This window comes from Ornithorhynchus anatinus, chromosome 2 (assembly GCF_004115215.2).
Source record: "Ornithorhynchus anatinus isolate Pmale09 chromosome 2, mOrnAna1.pri.v4, whole genome shotgun sequence".
In the NCBI taxonomy this organism is placed as follows: domain Eukaryota; kingdom Metazoa; phylum Chordata; class Mammalia; order Monotremata; family Ornithorhynchidae; genus Ornithorhynchus; species Ornithorhynchus anatinus.
Window position 1 is genome coordinate 1,390,882 of NC_041729.1, and position 16,094 is coordinate 1,406,975.

Here is a 16,094-nt window from a genome sequence, read left to right on the forward strand (position 1 = left end):
AAGGCCACAGAGCTGGCCAGCCTGCTGGTCCCCTCCCTTCCTCCTTTATTCTCTCCTTCCCTCCCTTCCTCCCTTTCTTCCTTCCCTCTTTCATTCTCCCCTTTCCTCCCTTCCTTGCTCTTTCATTCTCCCCTTCCCTCCCTTTGTCCCTCTTTCATTCTCCCCTTCCCTCCCTTCCTTGCTCTTTCATTCTCCCCTTCCTTCCCTTTGTCCCTCCTTTATTCTCTCCTTCCCTCCCTTCCTCCCTTTCTTCCTCCCTCTTTCATTCTCCCCTTCCCTCCCTTCCTTGCTCTTTCATTCTCCCCTTCCCTCCCTTTGTCCTCTTTCATTCTCCCCTTCCCTCCCTTTGTCCCTCTTTCATTCTCTCCTTCCCTCCCTTCCTTGCTCTTTCATTCTCCCCTTCCCTCCCTTTGTCCCTCCTTTATTCTCTCCTTCCCTCCCTTCCTCCCTCTTTCCTCCATTCTCCCTTTCCTTCTCTCCCGCCCTCCTTCCCTCCCTCCCCTTCCCCCACAGGCCCTCGGGAGAGAACTGAGCCAGTTAGAATCAGTAACCAGGGGAGAGGCCCAGACCCTCTCCCAAGACTCCGGAGTCTCCTGGAGCACAGCCCTTCTCTTTACGAGAGGTTTGGCCTCTAAGGAAATCTTCCAGGCGACTGGCCGCTCACCCCGCTTGGCCAGGCCCATCTCCTGGGTGGCTGTAGGTGGCCCCAGCCAGGGATAGGGAACAAACAAATGTTCCAGAGTTGGGTCATTCCAGGTGGTGCCAGCCGCCTGCTTCGTACCCACTCCCCAGATGCTCTTGCATGTGTTTGGCAGGCCAAGTTGGCACCGTTGGGCACCAAAGCATTCTGGGACTTATGGTCTGCAGGCCATGGAACACAGGGTGAGGGTAAGGGGGTACCGAGACCCGGCATTCTCTTCTCATCCCTCACTCCCAGGGCCCCCTGGGTTGAAAAGTGAAGTGTCCCACTGGCCCCAGTTTCCACAACAGTAACATAATCGGCCTCATCTCTCAACAAGAAAGTGACAGGGTGAGGTTGCTCCCAAATCCTCACCGGGTGCCCCTAGACAGACCCCCACAGCCGGCCTCTTTCCTGGGCTGTGTCCACCCCAGAATCAAGGGCTGAAGAATATGGGGGAATGGGCAGGAGAATGAAGGGAGCCATCCAAAATCTGGAGTCTGGAAAGGATTCAGTGCCTTTTGGCCGTCAAAGCCTAACATGCAGTTCTCAGGCCAAACAGCCTGCAGATTAGCCTCTGCGGAATCGTTTCTGGGGCAGGCCTGGCTCCCAGCTCCCTCCCCCTCTGGGGGCTGGAGGCTGGTCCCACCTGTGTTCCTGGGGGCTGGGCTGAGCACAGCCCTGCAGGAAAGGGGGCAGCAGGGAACTGGTGAGGGCCAGAGACTGTGGGGCTGGAGAGGAGTGGGAATGAGAGTAACTGGGGTATTTGCTAAGTGCTAACTATATTCCAAGTACTGTGCTAAACTCTGGGGTATATACAATGGAAACAGATCAGACACAGTCCCTGCCTCACCCGGAGCTCACAGTCAAAGGAGAGAGACTGCAGGAAGTTAAAGGGGGAAGTAAATGGAGGGAAGATTCAATTGTATTCATTCAGTGCTTACCGTGTGCAGAACACTGTACTAAGCACTTGGGAAAGTACAATACAACAATAAACAGTGACATTCCCTGCCCACAGTGAGCTCATTCATTCATTCAGTCATATTTATTGAGCGTTTACTATGTGCAGAGCACTGTATTAAGCCCTTGGAAAGTACAATACAGCAATAAAGAGAGACAATCCCTGCCCACAATGGACTCACAGTCTAGTTGGGGGGAGACAGACATCAATACAAGTAATCAGGCATCAATATAAATAGAATTATAGATATATACATAAGTTCTGTGGGTCGGGGTCGGGGGGGAAGAGCAAAGGGAGAGAGTTGTGGTGATGAGGAAGGGAGTGGTAGCTGAGGAAAAGTGGGACTTAGTCTGGGAAGGCCTCTTGGAGGAGGTGAGTCTTCAGTAGGGCTTTGAAGGAGGAAAGATTGATTGCCTGGCGGATTTGAAGAGGTAGGACATGGGCCAGGCGTTGGCGGTGAGATAGTCTAGAGGGAAAGCAAACTGAGTTGGACACAGTCCCTGTCCCACATCAGGCTCATTATCTCAAGCCCCATTTTACATATGAAATAACTGAGGCACAGAAAAGTGAAGTCACTTGCCCAAGGTCACACAGCAGACAAGTGGCAGCACAGGGACTAGAAATCATATCCATCTGATTCCCAGGCCTGTGCTCTAACCACTGTTCCATGCTGCTGTACTCTCCCAAGCACTTAGTTCAGTGCTCTGCCCATAGTAAGTGCTCTGTAAATACGATTGATGATCCGGTGAGGGGAGGGGTGGAATCCGTTTTCTATAGGAGTCTGGACCAAATGAGTCAGACTCTTCCCATCAATCCATCACATTTATTATTAATGATAATAATTGTGGCATCTGTTAAGTGCTTACAATGAGATAGGCACTGTACTAAGCACTGGGGTGGATATGAGCAAATCTGGTTGGACACAGTCCCTGTCCCATATGAGGCTCACAGTCTCACTCTCCACTTCAGAGCTGAAGTAGCTGAGGCATAGAGAAGTTAAGTGACTTGCCCAAGGTCTCACAGCAGACAAGCGGCATGGCTGGAATTAGAACCCAGGTCCTGACTCCCAGGCCCATGCTCTATCCACTAGTCCACACTGCTTCTTTTATCGAGTGCTTACTGTGCACAGAGCACTGTTCTAAAGGAATGGAAAAAGACAATGAAACAGAGTTGGTAGACACATTCCCTGCCCATGAGCTTACAGTTGTCAGATGCAGTCACTCCTGCCCCTTTCCACCCTGTTTGTGGGGCAGGAGATGATCCATCAGCTGGCCAGAGGGAGTGGGCCAGGCCAACATGGCACTGTCTGGCACCATGAGAAGTGTCATGGCCTTGTGGAATGAGCATGGGCCTGGGAGTCAGAGGATCTGCGTTCTAATCCCGGCTCTGCCACTTGGGCAAGTCACTTCTCTGGGCCTCAGTTTCCTCAACTGTAAAATGGGGATTTGTTGCAGGCAGGGAATATGCCTGTTTATTGTTATATTGTACTCTCCCAAATGCTTAGTACAGTGCTCTGCACACAGTAAATTCACACTCTTAATCCCCATTTTATAGTTGAGGGAACCAAGACCCAGAGAAGTGAAGTGAATTGCCTAAGGTCACACAGCAGAGAAGCAACATGGAGTAGTGGATAGAGCATGGGCCTGGGAGTCAGAAAGACATGGGTTCTAATCCCAGCTCCACCACATGTCTGCTGGGCAAGTCATTTCACTTCTCTGTGCCTCAGTTACCTCATCTGTAAAATCGGGGTTGAGACTGTGAGCTCCACATGGGACAGGGACTGAGCCCAGCTCGATTTGCTTATACCCAGCCTAGCACTTAGTACAGTGCCTGGCACATGGTAAGCATTTAAATGCCATCATCATTATTATGTGGAGGAGCTGGGATTAGAACCCAGGATTCCAGAGGAGTGCAACTTGGGGTGCTGACAGAGTTTGGGAAGATGGCAGGGTGAGGTGCATCCAGTGTTGATGGTGTCCGTGGTGTGGCTGTGCCCTTGGAGTGGAGACAGCTAGAGTGCTGCGGTCCCTTCTGTGTAATCTGTGCCCTTGGATCTGTGCCCTTTGGGTATTTAATATTCACCCCACGCTCAATCCCACAGCATTTACAAACAATTTTTTTATGGTATTTGTTAAGCACTCACTATGTGCAAGGTACTGTACTAAGTGCTGGGGTACATATGAACTAATCAGGTTGGACACAATCCATGTCTCACTGGGGCCCACAGTCTTGTGGGTCCACAGTGTGTCAGATGAGGTAACGGAGGCACAGAGAAGTTAAGTGATTTGCCCAAAGTCACAGAAAAGACAAATGGTGGAGCCAGGATTAGAGCCCAGGTCCTTCTGACTCCCAGGCCTGTGCGCTATCCACCAGACCACGCCATTTCTCTATCCACATCTATAAATTATATATTATAAATGATTTATACCGTCTCTCCTCCCCGCATCTAGACAGTAAGCTCTCTGAGGGCAAGGATCATGTCTACCAATTCTGTTGTATTGTATTTTCCCAAAAGCTGAGTACAGTGCTCTTCCCCTAGTAATCATTCAATCGATACTATTGATGATGATGATGATGATCCTCTACTCTTACTCCTGAGAGATCTCTAGAGGTCATTTCACCCACATGGCTCTTTCCAGGCAGAGCAGCCTTCATGTCATCCAAGCAATGTGGCAGTTCTTACTCGCTCTGGCCAAAAATCACTGGAGTGGGGGGTGGGGAGAGAGAGAGGGGGAAAAGAGACACTGACTCCCTCTGGTTTCTTTGGCAACCCACACTTCAGCCCTCAGTGTCCGCCACCAGAACCCTTCCCCAGGACTGGCCGGTCTTCCCCCTGGGTCTGTGTGTTGGCTGTGGTCTGGGGGCCTGGTGCCTTTGGCCCCCGGAGTCTCGGCTTGCCAGGGGACACAGACTGTGGTCGGCGGGGAGTGGTCACAGGCTCCATCAGAGCCCTCACCGGCCATGAGACAAGCAACATAGCCTAATGGAAAGAGCACGGGCCTTGGAGTCAGAGGCCCCGGGATATAATCCTGGCCTTGCCAATAGCCTACTGTGACCTTGGGCAATCACTTAACTTCTCTGTGCCCATTTCCTCAAATGTAAAATGGGGATTCAACATCTGTCTCCCTCCTACTTAGACTGTGAGCCCCAGGTGGGATAGGAACTGTGTCCGACCTAATTAAATCGTGTCTTCCCCAGTGCTTAAAACAGTTCTTGACATACAGTGCTTAACAGATACCATAATAATAATAATCATAATTAGAGTCTTGCATTGGACAACTGCATATCCCATAATTCTCTTGGATGTCCCCCAGCAAGCGTGGCCCCAAAATCACCTCAGTGGAGGTACTGGCCCGGCTCCCAGTGGTTCCGGCCTTCACCGTCTAAATAGAGTGAGGACAGACCTCAGGGGAGTGAGAAAGTGGGGAAGCTATTGATTTCTGCCCCTGCCCTTGCTTAAGTAAGAAGCTATTCATTAGAACAAGACCATGTCCCCGGGGGGCTCTGTCAAAAGCCAGGGCTCAGGTTCTCTTCCGGGGGCTTCCAGGAAGATGGCGTTTTCCCAGTTGGAGTCTCGGGCCTCCAAGGGCAGATCCCTACCTGGGGCCTGACCTGCTTCCCTGCAACCTGGGGGGTTGGGAGTAACTAGGAGCAGGCCTCCCTTGGTTTATGACGAGTTGCTGAGGGGGGTGGCGGAGAGAGAAGAGAAGAGAAAAGAAAGAGAGAGAATGGAGACTAGGAAAGGGGGAGAAGCTGAGGGGGAGAGAAGGGCAAAGATGAGGAGAAGGGGAAGGGAAGACAGGCTGGCCTGGTTCTTTATAGACTAGAACTGGCCCTTCTGATTGGTCAGTGGATGTTTAGGACAGAAGCAGATAATGTGTTTCTATCAGCAGTCCGGGAGGGCCAGCCCAGTGGCAGGAGCCCTATCAGTCCCCACCGAAAAGGGCAGGGATCCCTGTGGATGGAAATGTCAATGTCAGACCATCCTGCTCAAACTGTGATAGCTGGCCCCCTTGGGGGATGGAGAGCTGGTGGGGGAGTTATAGCTCTTGGTCTGTTTTGGAGGAGGACATGCCTGCTTGCTGTGAAGTGCTGGGGAGCTTCCCACCCCCTCCCTTCACTCGCCCAAGTTGTACCCTGAATGGACCCCCTTCAATCAGAGCTTTCTGTCCTGGCTGGCTCCCCAACTCTGGGGGCCCTCTGATTCCAGGACCACCTCCCACTTTGGGGGGGCTGGACAGGCTGTCGAGGCCAGCCAGGGCCTGGAGGCTCCCCTGAAGTGGGATTCCCCGACCTAGCTCAGAGGGGGAAACTGAGACCTGGGGCAAAAAAAGGAGCTCAGCCAAGGCAGGGGTTGAGCTACCCCCATCCTCCAGCCTTCCTTTGGGTTACACACACACACACCAAAAAAACAACAACACACTACCCCTCCCCCACGCCTGCTGGTTGCTGGGGTGGAAACCACCGGAAAGACATCCGGCCAGGCAGCACTGCCCACTCCTGATCCTGGGACACGTCAGGGGAGGGGGGAAGATGGAGTAGCCATGCCTGTTAGGAGGGAAGTGCTCACCATGGGGCCCAGCTGCTGCCAGTTAGTAAGGCGGGCTCTCGGGACCAGGTATTTCAACTGTGAGCCCTGGCCTCATTAATCAGGAGGAGAGGGAGGGGAGGAATGAAAGGGAGGAGGTAACAGAGGATGAAGGAAAAAGGGGGGCAGGAAGGGAAGAGGGGGAGCCCAGGCCAGCAGAGTGAGAGCCCCGAGCTGGAGGATGGGAGGTCTTGGGGGTGGGGGATTACAGCCAGAACTGGCTCAGGGACACCCTCTCCTCTCTACCCCAGAATTGCCCAGCACAGGTGCTAATCATAATAACAATAACTGTGGGATGTTAGGCACTTTTGCCAAGCACTGGAGTTCAGTCAATCAGTGGTACTGACTGAGGGTTTACTGTATGAAGAACATCACACTGTTTTTTTAATGGTATTTGTTAAATGCTTACTGTGGGCCAGGCACTGTACTAAACACTAGGGTAGATACAAGTTAGGTTGGACATGGTCCATGTCCCACAGAGAGCTTCCAGTCTTAATCCCCATATTATAGATGAGGTAAATGAGGCACAGCAAAGTTAAGTGACTTGTCCAAGGTCGCACAACAGATAAATGGTGGAGCCAGGAATTAGAACCTTGGTTCTCTGACTCCTAGGATCCTGTTCTTTCCACTAGTTAATGCTGCTTCTCTAATACTAAACCAGTATTAGGCCAAGCTGCTTCCAATACTATGTGCGTGGAAAACTACAGTATAAAAGAGTTGATAGATGTGATCCCTGCCCTAAGGAGCTTACAGTCTACAGGGTTAGATAGATATTAAAACAAGTTACACCTATGGGAAATAATAGAAAGTAAGGATATGTACAAAAATGCTGTGGGGCTGAAGTGAGTTTCAAAATGCTTAAGGGATATTACTATTAATTAATGATGATTATTATTATAGCATTTAAGTGCTTACTATGTACCAAGCACTGTTCTAAATGCTGGAGTAGATACAAGGTAAGCAGGTTGTCCCACCTGGGGCTCAGAGTCTTTATCCCCATTTTGCAGATGAGGAAACAAGTATAGAGGAGTTAAGTGGCTTGCCCAAGGTCACACAGCAGAGAAGTCGTGGGGCCGGGGTTAGAACCCACATCCTCTGACTCCCAATACTGTGCTCTTTCTACTAAGCCATGCTGCTTCTTTATCAGCCAAGTGCATAGTTGACCCACAGGGGAGGGTGGAGAGGGGAAATGAGTGCTTAGTCAGGGAAGTCCTCCTGAAGGAGATATGATTTAAAGATGGCTTTGAAGATGGGGAGGGTTGTGGACTGTCACATATGAAGTGGGAGGGAGTTCCAGACCTGAGGGAGGATGTGGGCAAGAGGTTGTTGGCGGAAAAGATTGAGGTACAATCAACCCATCAATCAATGGTATTTATTGAGTGCTACTTGTGGGCAGAGAACTGAATTAAGCACTTGGGAGCACACAATACAACAGGGTTGATACAGTATGACCAAGTTGACTAAGTCCCTGTCCCATATGGGGCTCACAGTCTAAGGGGGATGGAGAACAGGTATTGAATCCCCCTTTTCAGATGAGGAAACTGAGGCACAGATACAGTAAGCATTGTGGCCTAGTGGAAAGGGCCTGGTTCTGGGAGTTAGGGGACATGTGTTCTAATCCCAGCTTTGCCACTTGCCTGCCATGTGACCTTGGACAAGTCACTTAATTTATCTGAACCTCAGTTTCCTCACCTGTAAAATGGGGATTAAATACCTGTTCTCCCTCCTACTTACACTGTGAGCTTGATGAGGGACAGGGACTAAATCTAACTTGTATCTACTCCAGTGCTTAGTAAAGTGTTTGGCACATACTAAACCCTTAAATATTATTATAACTATAAATCATATTATTGAAGTGACTTACCCAAGGTGACACAGCAGGCAAGTGGTAGAGCCAGAATTAGATTTGAGGTTTCCTGGTTCTCTGTCCTGGACTATTTCCCAATCCTGGACTGTGCTGCCGATCAGTGCCCATTTTGGGTCTATACCTTTATCTGGGTCTAGGGCCCTTCCCCCCTTTGCCTCATCCTTATAAATGGTATTTATTGAGCACTTATTGTGTGCAAAAAACTGTACTAAGTGCTTGGGGGAGTACAATTCAACAGAGTTGGTAGGCATGTTCCCTGCCCCCAAGGGGCTTACAGTCTAGAGAAGCAGCATGAGGTAGTGGATAGAGCCCGGACCTGGGAGTCAGAAGGTCATTTGTTCTAATCCCGACTCCATCACTTGTCTGCTGTGTGACCTTGGGCAAGTCAGGTCACTTCTCTGTGCCTCAGTTACCTCATCTTTAAAATGAGGATTGAGACTGTGAGCCCCACATGGGACAGGAAATGTGTCCAACCTGAGTTGCGTAGCCACCCCAGAACTTAGTATAGTGCTTGGCACATAGTAAATGCTTAACAAATACCATAATTAGTATTATTAGAAGACCTCAGGGTGCAGGTTGATCAGTCTTCCCCAGCTGCTCCAGGGCAGCACTGAGCCTGACTCTGAGGCTGCCAAAGGCCCTGCAGACTAGGAACGGAGGCACATATATGGAGAGGAAATGATTAAACACCTAGGACAAGAAGCGGAGGGATGGGGCTGCGGTGATGGAGCCGGATATGGAAGCAGGAGACAGATGAGGGAGAGGAATTAGAGCTGAGGGTGATGGAGCTGAGCATTGGGTCAGTAGGTGGTAGAGTTACAGAATGAGGGTAGAGGCTAGGAAATGAGTCAAGGCTAGACAGCATGGAGCTGGGTATTGGGGCTGGAGGTGGTGGAGCTGATGGAATTGGGTTTGGGGGCTGGAGATGTTAGAAGTTGGGTTTGGGGACTGGAGCTACTGGAGCTGATGGAGCTGGATTTTGGGACTGAAGATGTTGGAAATGATGGAACTGGGTTTGGGGGCTGGAGATGACAGAGCTGATGGAGTTGGGTATTGGAGCTGGAGATGGCAGAACAGATCAGGATGGAGATAAGGGAGTTTGCTATGAGGAAAGTGTGCTTTAAGGACCCAGGTACTGTGTGGGACAGAAGAGGAAATGGAGAGGCAGCCAGGCGCAGGACCTGGGAGTCCTGACCCCTCAGCCATCACTCTCCACCCTCTGGGCCTGTTCTGGCATCGGTCAGAGTTCCCCCCTCCCATCTGGCCACCCGATCTAAGTCTGGTCTCCATTTGAGCCTCATCTCCACTCACCTCATCCCTGCCTTGGTTGTAGCAGCTCACAGCTGGTGGACTGTGTGGCCGGGGATGGGAGGGGGGCGGGATCCGTGGCTGAGTGCTGACTTTCCCCCCACACCAGGAGGAGAACCTTGGAACCTGCCCCTCCCCAGTCCCCAGACTGCCACCATTCATTCATTCATTCATTCGTATTTATTGAGTACTTACTGTGTGCAGCGTACTGTACTAAGTGCTTAGGAAAGTACAATACAGCAATAAAGAGAGACAATCCCTGCCCCAAATGAGCTCTCAGTCTAGAGAGAGGGAGACAGACATCAATTCAAGTAAACAGACATGAATATAAATAAATACAATTACAGATATATACATAAGTATATATCCCGGCTCTGCCACTTGTCAGCTGTGTGACTGTGGGCAAGTCACTTAACTTCTCTGTGCCTCAGTTCCCTCATCTGTAAAATGGGGATTAAGACTGTGAGCCTCACGTTGGACAACCTGATTACCCTGCATCTACCCCAGTGCTTAGAACAGTGCTCTGCACATAATAAGCGCTTAACAAATACCAACATTAGTATAAGTGCTTTGAGACGGGGAAGAGCAAAGGGAGCAAGTCAGGGTGATGCAGAAGGGAGTAGGACATGAGGAAAAATGGGGCTTTAGCCTGGGAAGGCCTCTCGGAGGAGATGTGCCTTCAGTAAGGCTCTGAAGGGGGAGAGAGTAATTGTCCGGTAGATTTGAGGAGGGCGTTTCAGGACAAAGGGAGGACGTGGGCCAGGAGTTGGTGACCGGGGAGGTCCCCAGGCTGGAACCTAGGATGCCTGAGTCTAATAGCCTGTTCTCTGGTTTCCCAAGTTTCTTTGAGTGCATTCCCTCCCCACTCTAACTCAGTTTCCCCACAGGGGCTGCCATTGGCCCAGCACCAAGCACCCTGGATCAGAAACCCCAGGAGCCTGCTGCTTGGGCTAAAGGAGCCCCCCACCCCCACTCTTCCCCAGGGAACAAAGAGAGAGAACCGCTTGGCTTCTCTCCATGAGTCTGGCATTTGGCAAAGGTTGGCCCAGAGCAGAGGGTGGCAAAGCCAACCTGCCCCTCCCCCATGAGAAGAGTGGGGGGGGCAGAAGAGGCTCGAGGGGGAAGGGGTAGACTGGCCACTGGTTCATTTCTGCCCCCTGGCCATCCCATCAGTGTGAGGTGGGGAGGGGTTGAAGAGAATGTGGGGTAGGGTTCAGAGGGGAATGGGGGAAAGGAAGGGTTGCCGTTGCAGGATTAGAGCAGGAGTGTAGGGCTTTGCTGGGAGGGGGCAGGGACTGAGGGTGAGCTGAGTTGGGCAGAGGGGAGGAACAGGACAGAGAGAGGCGTGGGCACTCCGAGGGGCAAGGGTGCAGTGTGGCCTAGTGGATTGACCCCGGGCCTGGGAGTCAGAAAGACCTGGGTTCTAATCCCGGCTCTGCCACTTGTCTGCTGTGTGACCTTGGACATGTCATTTCACTTCTCTGTACCTGTTACTCACCTATAAAAAGGGGGTTAAGATTGTGAGCCCCATGTGGGACAGGGACTGTGTCCAACCCGATGATATTATATCTACTCCAGTGCAGTGCCTGGCACATAGTAAGTGCTTCACAAATAACACAATTATTATTATTAGCAGAGTCTCCCCATCCCCATGCTTTGACAACAGTCAATCAGTGGTATTTATTGAGTGTCTACGGGGTGCAGACACTGCACTGAGAACTTGGGAGGGTACAGTCCCTGCCCCGGATTAGTTTACAGCTGTTGTGTGAAGAGCACTATGTTGTCGTGTCTTATGCTGTTGAGTCGTTTCCAAACCATAGCGACTCTGTGGACACATCTTTCCCAGCAAGCCCCACTCTCCATCTGCAATCATTCTGGTAGAGTATCCATAGAGTTTTCTTGGTAAAATTAAGGAAGTGGTTTACCACTGCCTTCTTCTGCATATGGAGAGTCTAATAGGGTTAGTCAGGATTCCTGCTCCTGAGCATCATGCAATAACATGGGGGAGACAGACATTAAATAATAATAATTACAATATTTGTTAAGTGCTTACTATGTGCCACACACTGTACTAAGCACTGGGGTGGGTACAAGCAAATTGGGTTGGACACAGTCACTGTTCCACATGAGGTCACAGTCTCAATCCCCATTTTACAGATCAGGTAACTGAGGCCCAGAAAAGTGACTTGCTCAAGGTCACACAGCAGACAGGTGGCACAGCTGGGATTCATAATAATGTAATAATGTTGGTATTTGTTAAGCGCTTACTATGTGCAGAGCACTATTCTAAGTGCTGGGGTAGATACAGGGTGATCAGGTTGTTCCACATGGGGTTTACAGCTTTAATCCCCATTTTACAGATGAGGTAACTGCATCACAGAGAAATTAACTGACTTGCCCACAGTCACACAGCTGACAAGTGGCGGAGCCGGGATTCAAACCCATGATCTCTGACTCCCAAGCATGCTCTTTCCACTGAGCCATGCTGCGGATTGGAACCCACGACCTTCTGACTCCCAGGCCCGTGCTCTATCCAGTACCTCCATACTGCTTCTCCATAAATTAAAATATTTTAGAGGTAAATACATTACAGCTGGGTGAAGCGTCAGAGACTAAGAAGTTGGACCTAAGTACTTGGGGTCTAGGCGTAGGGTGCTTAAGGGGCTACGGACCCAAGTGCCTAGCCAATGCAGACGAGAGGGTGAGTGGAGTAATAATAATGATGATGGTGTTTGTTAAGCTCTTACTCTGTGCTGAGCACTGTTCTAAGGGCTGGAGTAGTTACAGGGTAATCAGGTTGTCCCAAGTGGGGCTTCCAGTCTCAATCCCCATTTTACAGATGAGGTAACTGAGGCCCAGAGAAGTGAAGTGACTTGCCCAAGGTCACACAGCAGACAAGTGGCGGATCTGGGATTAGAACCCACATCCTCTGACTCCCAAACCCGTGCTCTTTCCAGTAAGCCCGAGGTCGATTCCCAGGGCAAGTGTCCGTCCCTGAGGACTGGACCCGGATGGAATGGAGACCCTGGAAAACCCCCGGGTAGGGGAGGGGGCAGGGGGGAGGATCAATCTCCATCCGGTGCTTTGAGCTCCTCGGGGCGAGGGGAGGGGGCGGCGGGAGGCAGAGAAACAGCCCTGGGAGAGAAAAAACCGCCATTTCCCCTTCGGCCTGGGCCACAGACAGTGAGAACCTCGAGAAGGCCGAGAGGGCAGAACACAGCGCGTGGGAAGAGGGCGGGCGGCCGCCACAAGAGCAACAGAAAGAGGAAACACATTCCCCCCTCTCGCCCTTCTCGCTTTCTCTCTGCTCTATCTCCTCTCGGCTCGCCCCCACCTCATTCTCACCATCCTCTCCACGGCTCCCTCTTCTCTCAACCTCTGGGCGACCCCCAACCCACCTCAGACACTCACGGCCTCCAAGAGGAAAGGGTCCGGGTCTGGGTTCCACCCCAGAAGTGGCTGCATCTCCAGCAAAAGTGAGGCCTGGCGCCTCGCCTCCTCCCCTACAGTCCAGCCGGGACCAAGTGCTGCTGAGGGGCAAAGTGTGTTTCCCGGAGTTGTTTAGAAAGCAGGGGGTCGATCTGCACCCCCACATCCCAACCCCAGCTCAGATCTTTCCCAGCGGGCCGGGGGAGCCCAGGCTTCCTGGCTCCGCACCTGCAGGCCTTTATGGAGACAGCCTGTGCCCCTTATGGGAAGCAGCGTGACTTAGTGGAAAGACCCCGGGCTTGGAAGTCAGAGGATGTGGGTTCTAATCCTGACTCCGCCACTTGTCTGCTATGTGACCTTCAGTAAGCTACTTAACTTCTCTGGGCCCCAGTTACCTCATCTATAAAATGGGGATTAAGGCTGTGAGCCCCAGCTGGGACAACCTATCTATCCCAGTGCTTAGAACAGTGCTTGGCACGTAGTAAACACTTAAACACCATAATAGTAATTATTATTAATCATTATTAGTGGAAAGAAGATGGCTTGGGAGTCAGAAGACGTGGGTTCATTCATTCATTCAATAGTATTTATTGAGCGCTTACTATGTGCAGAGCACTGTACTAAGCGCTTCTAATCCCGGCTCCGCCACTTGTCTGCTGTGTGATCTTGGGCAAGTTACTTCACTTCTTTGTGCCTCAGTTACCTCATCTGGAAAATGGGGATTAAGACTGAGAGCCCCACATGGGACAACCTGAGTGGCAGGGACTGTCTCTATCTGTTACCGATTTGTCCATTCCAAGCGCTTAGTACAGTGCTCTGCACATAGTAAGCGCTCAATAAATACTACTGAATGAATACCTTGTATCTACCCCAGCGCTTACAGCAGTGCTTGGCACATAGTAAGCACTTAACAAATACCATAATTTTATATTATCATTATTATTATTACACTCCCCCACGCCGATCTCCTTTCACAAAAGGCCCAAAGCCTTTCCAGGCTGGGGTGGGGGTGGCCGAGCCCAGACCTTGCCTGGCTCCTCTTCCTCCTCCTCTCTCCCCTTCTCCCTCTCTCCATCTCCCCTCCCTACGTGTCCTCCCGCTTGCTGCAGTCGCTGCCCAGGGCGCGGATCCAGGCCGGCAGAAAACACCACAGAAACCGCTAACTTAGGGCTGTTTATCCTCACGAGGCCCAAGGGAGGGGCGTCGGGCGAACCTGACTCTCCCAACACGATTATCGATTGCACCGCGGGCCAGCGGGGGAGGGGCAGCAGGGATGCAGCTGAGGTACAGGAGGGATACAGCACGTATACAAGAGGGGTACCACAGAGATACAAGAGCGATACGGCAGAAATACGAGAAGGATATGGCAGAGATACAAGAGGGATGCGGTGGAGATACAAAATGGATACAGCAGAGATAAAAGAGGCACAATAATAGTAATAATGAGAATAGTATTTGTTTAAGCGCTTACTATGTGCCAAGCACTGTTCTTGGAGGTGGGTGCAGGGGTAGATACAAGGTAATCGGGTCGGACACAGTCCCGGTCCCACGTGGGGCTCACGGTCTTAATCCCCATTTTACAGATGAGGTAACTGAGGCCCAGAGAAGTGAAGTGACTTGCCCAAGGGTCACACAGCAGGCATGTGGCAGAGCTGGGATTAGAACCCATTACCTTCTGACTCCCAGGCCCACGCTCTATCCACTACGCCATGCAGCAAGGATACAGGAGGAATGCACGAGGGTTATAGCCGCGATATGGGGAGCTGGGCTGATCTCTGCTGGGCCCGCTCAGGGACTTCCGGAAAAGCATGGGGAAATGGGGAGATCTTGGATCCTTACGTCCCCACACCTCGAGGTCGGGGGCCGGAGGGTGGGGAGGGTCCCTGGCGGCAGCCTGTGGAGGCAACAGAGCCCCTTCCCCTCCACCTCTCCATCCATGAAGAGCAAGACGGGGGAGGGCCTACTGATTCTCTGGAAGTTTCTTCACACTTCCTCGCCTGTGTTCCAGTGAAGTGTCTCACTAACATAGTTGTTGACACATCTTGCATTTTAACGGCACCTTTGCCTTCCCGTCACCCCTCCTCCTGGTGCCGCGCTCCCCCGCTGACCCCGACTCTATGGAAGGACACAGAGACGTGGGACTTTCTCATTTTCCATTCCAGAATTTCTCTCTATCCCTTATCCATCCCCATCTTTTCCTCCTCCTCCCATCTCTCTCTCGCACACACACATTCTCTCTTTGTCTGTCCCTGTGCACCATCAGCTAGGCCACTGAGGTTAGGAAAGAAAAATGTATCATCACGTGTTGGCTCCACAAGCCATGTGTATGCATAGGCATGTGCACCCTAATGCCCCTCTCCGCCTCCTCCCACCTGACAGGAAGTCCCATGACCACTGAGCTCCCTTTCCTGTGTGGGTTTTTACAGGCAGAGAGGCTGTGGGACCGGGGCCTGTGGCCTTTTCCTTTCCCTCTCCCCTCCTTTCCAGCTTACTGATTGCTTTGGGTCTTCCTGGCCCCTCTCCCACACCATGGAGAGACACCCTGGCCAGTGTGTGGGTACTCGTATGTATATGTGTGTGGTTGGGGTGGGGATCTCACCTGCTACTGCTCCTTCTCCATTTCTTATCACCCCAGGAACCAGTGTCAGGGAGGGAGGAGAGGTGGATGGCAGTGGAGAGGAGTCGGGGGTGCTGCAGGAAGGGGATTACTTGTTTGGCTGGATTGGCCGTCACATGGCTCAAGTCCGCTTTGAGGCAAACCCCTACCTCCACCTTCCACCCCTTTCCAAAGCCCTTGCTAGGGCTGTATGAGGCGACTCACTAAAGGAGTCTAAGCTATTTCCACAGTATCGCTGGCATGGACTGGGAGTCAGCCCCGGTGATTTGTAGGACTGCTGCTCATTGGCCACCCTGGGCGACTTTCCCCTAGGAAGGGGAAAACCAAGGATCATTGGGGGGTGAGTCACATGGCTCCCGACCCTCAGCCTCTTATCATGCCAACGTGGGTCCCTGGCCCCTCTGTCCCAGGACTCATTTTCCAACAGGGGAAGAGAGTGGATTCCTCACAATCCTCTGTTGCCACTTCTCAAATCCGAATTGCCTCCCCTCTCTCCCGCCCCGGGAGATTGAGGTGGGAGAGTCCCTCCAGCCTCCCCCCTTCCTGCCACGACCCAGAGTGAATCAATCAATCATTGGTATTCATTGAGAGGTTACTTGGTGAAGAGCACTGTACTAAGCGCTCGGACATATGTTCTGTGGGGCT

General features: G+C 51.7%; 1 protein-coding gene across 1 annotated transcript in view; it reads left to right on the forward strand.

Moving 5' to 3' along the window:
* Positions 1 to 16,094, forward strand: part of DTX1 (deltex E3 ubiquitin ligase 1) — a 37,096-nt gene that overhangs the window by 9,512 nt on the left and 11,490 nt on the right. The window lies entirely within an intron of this gene.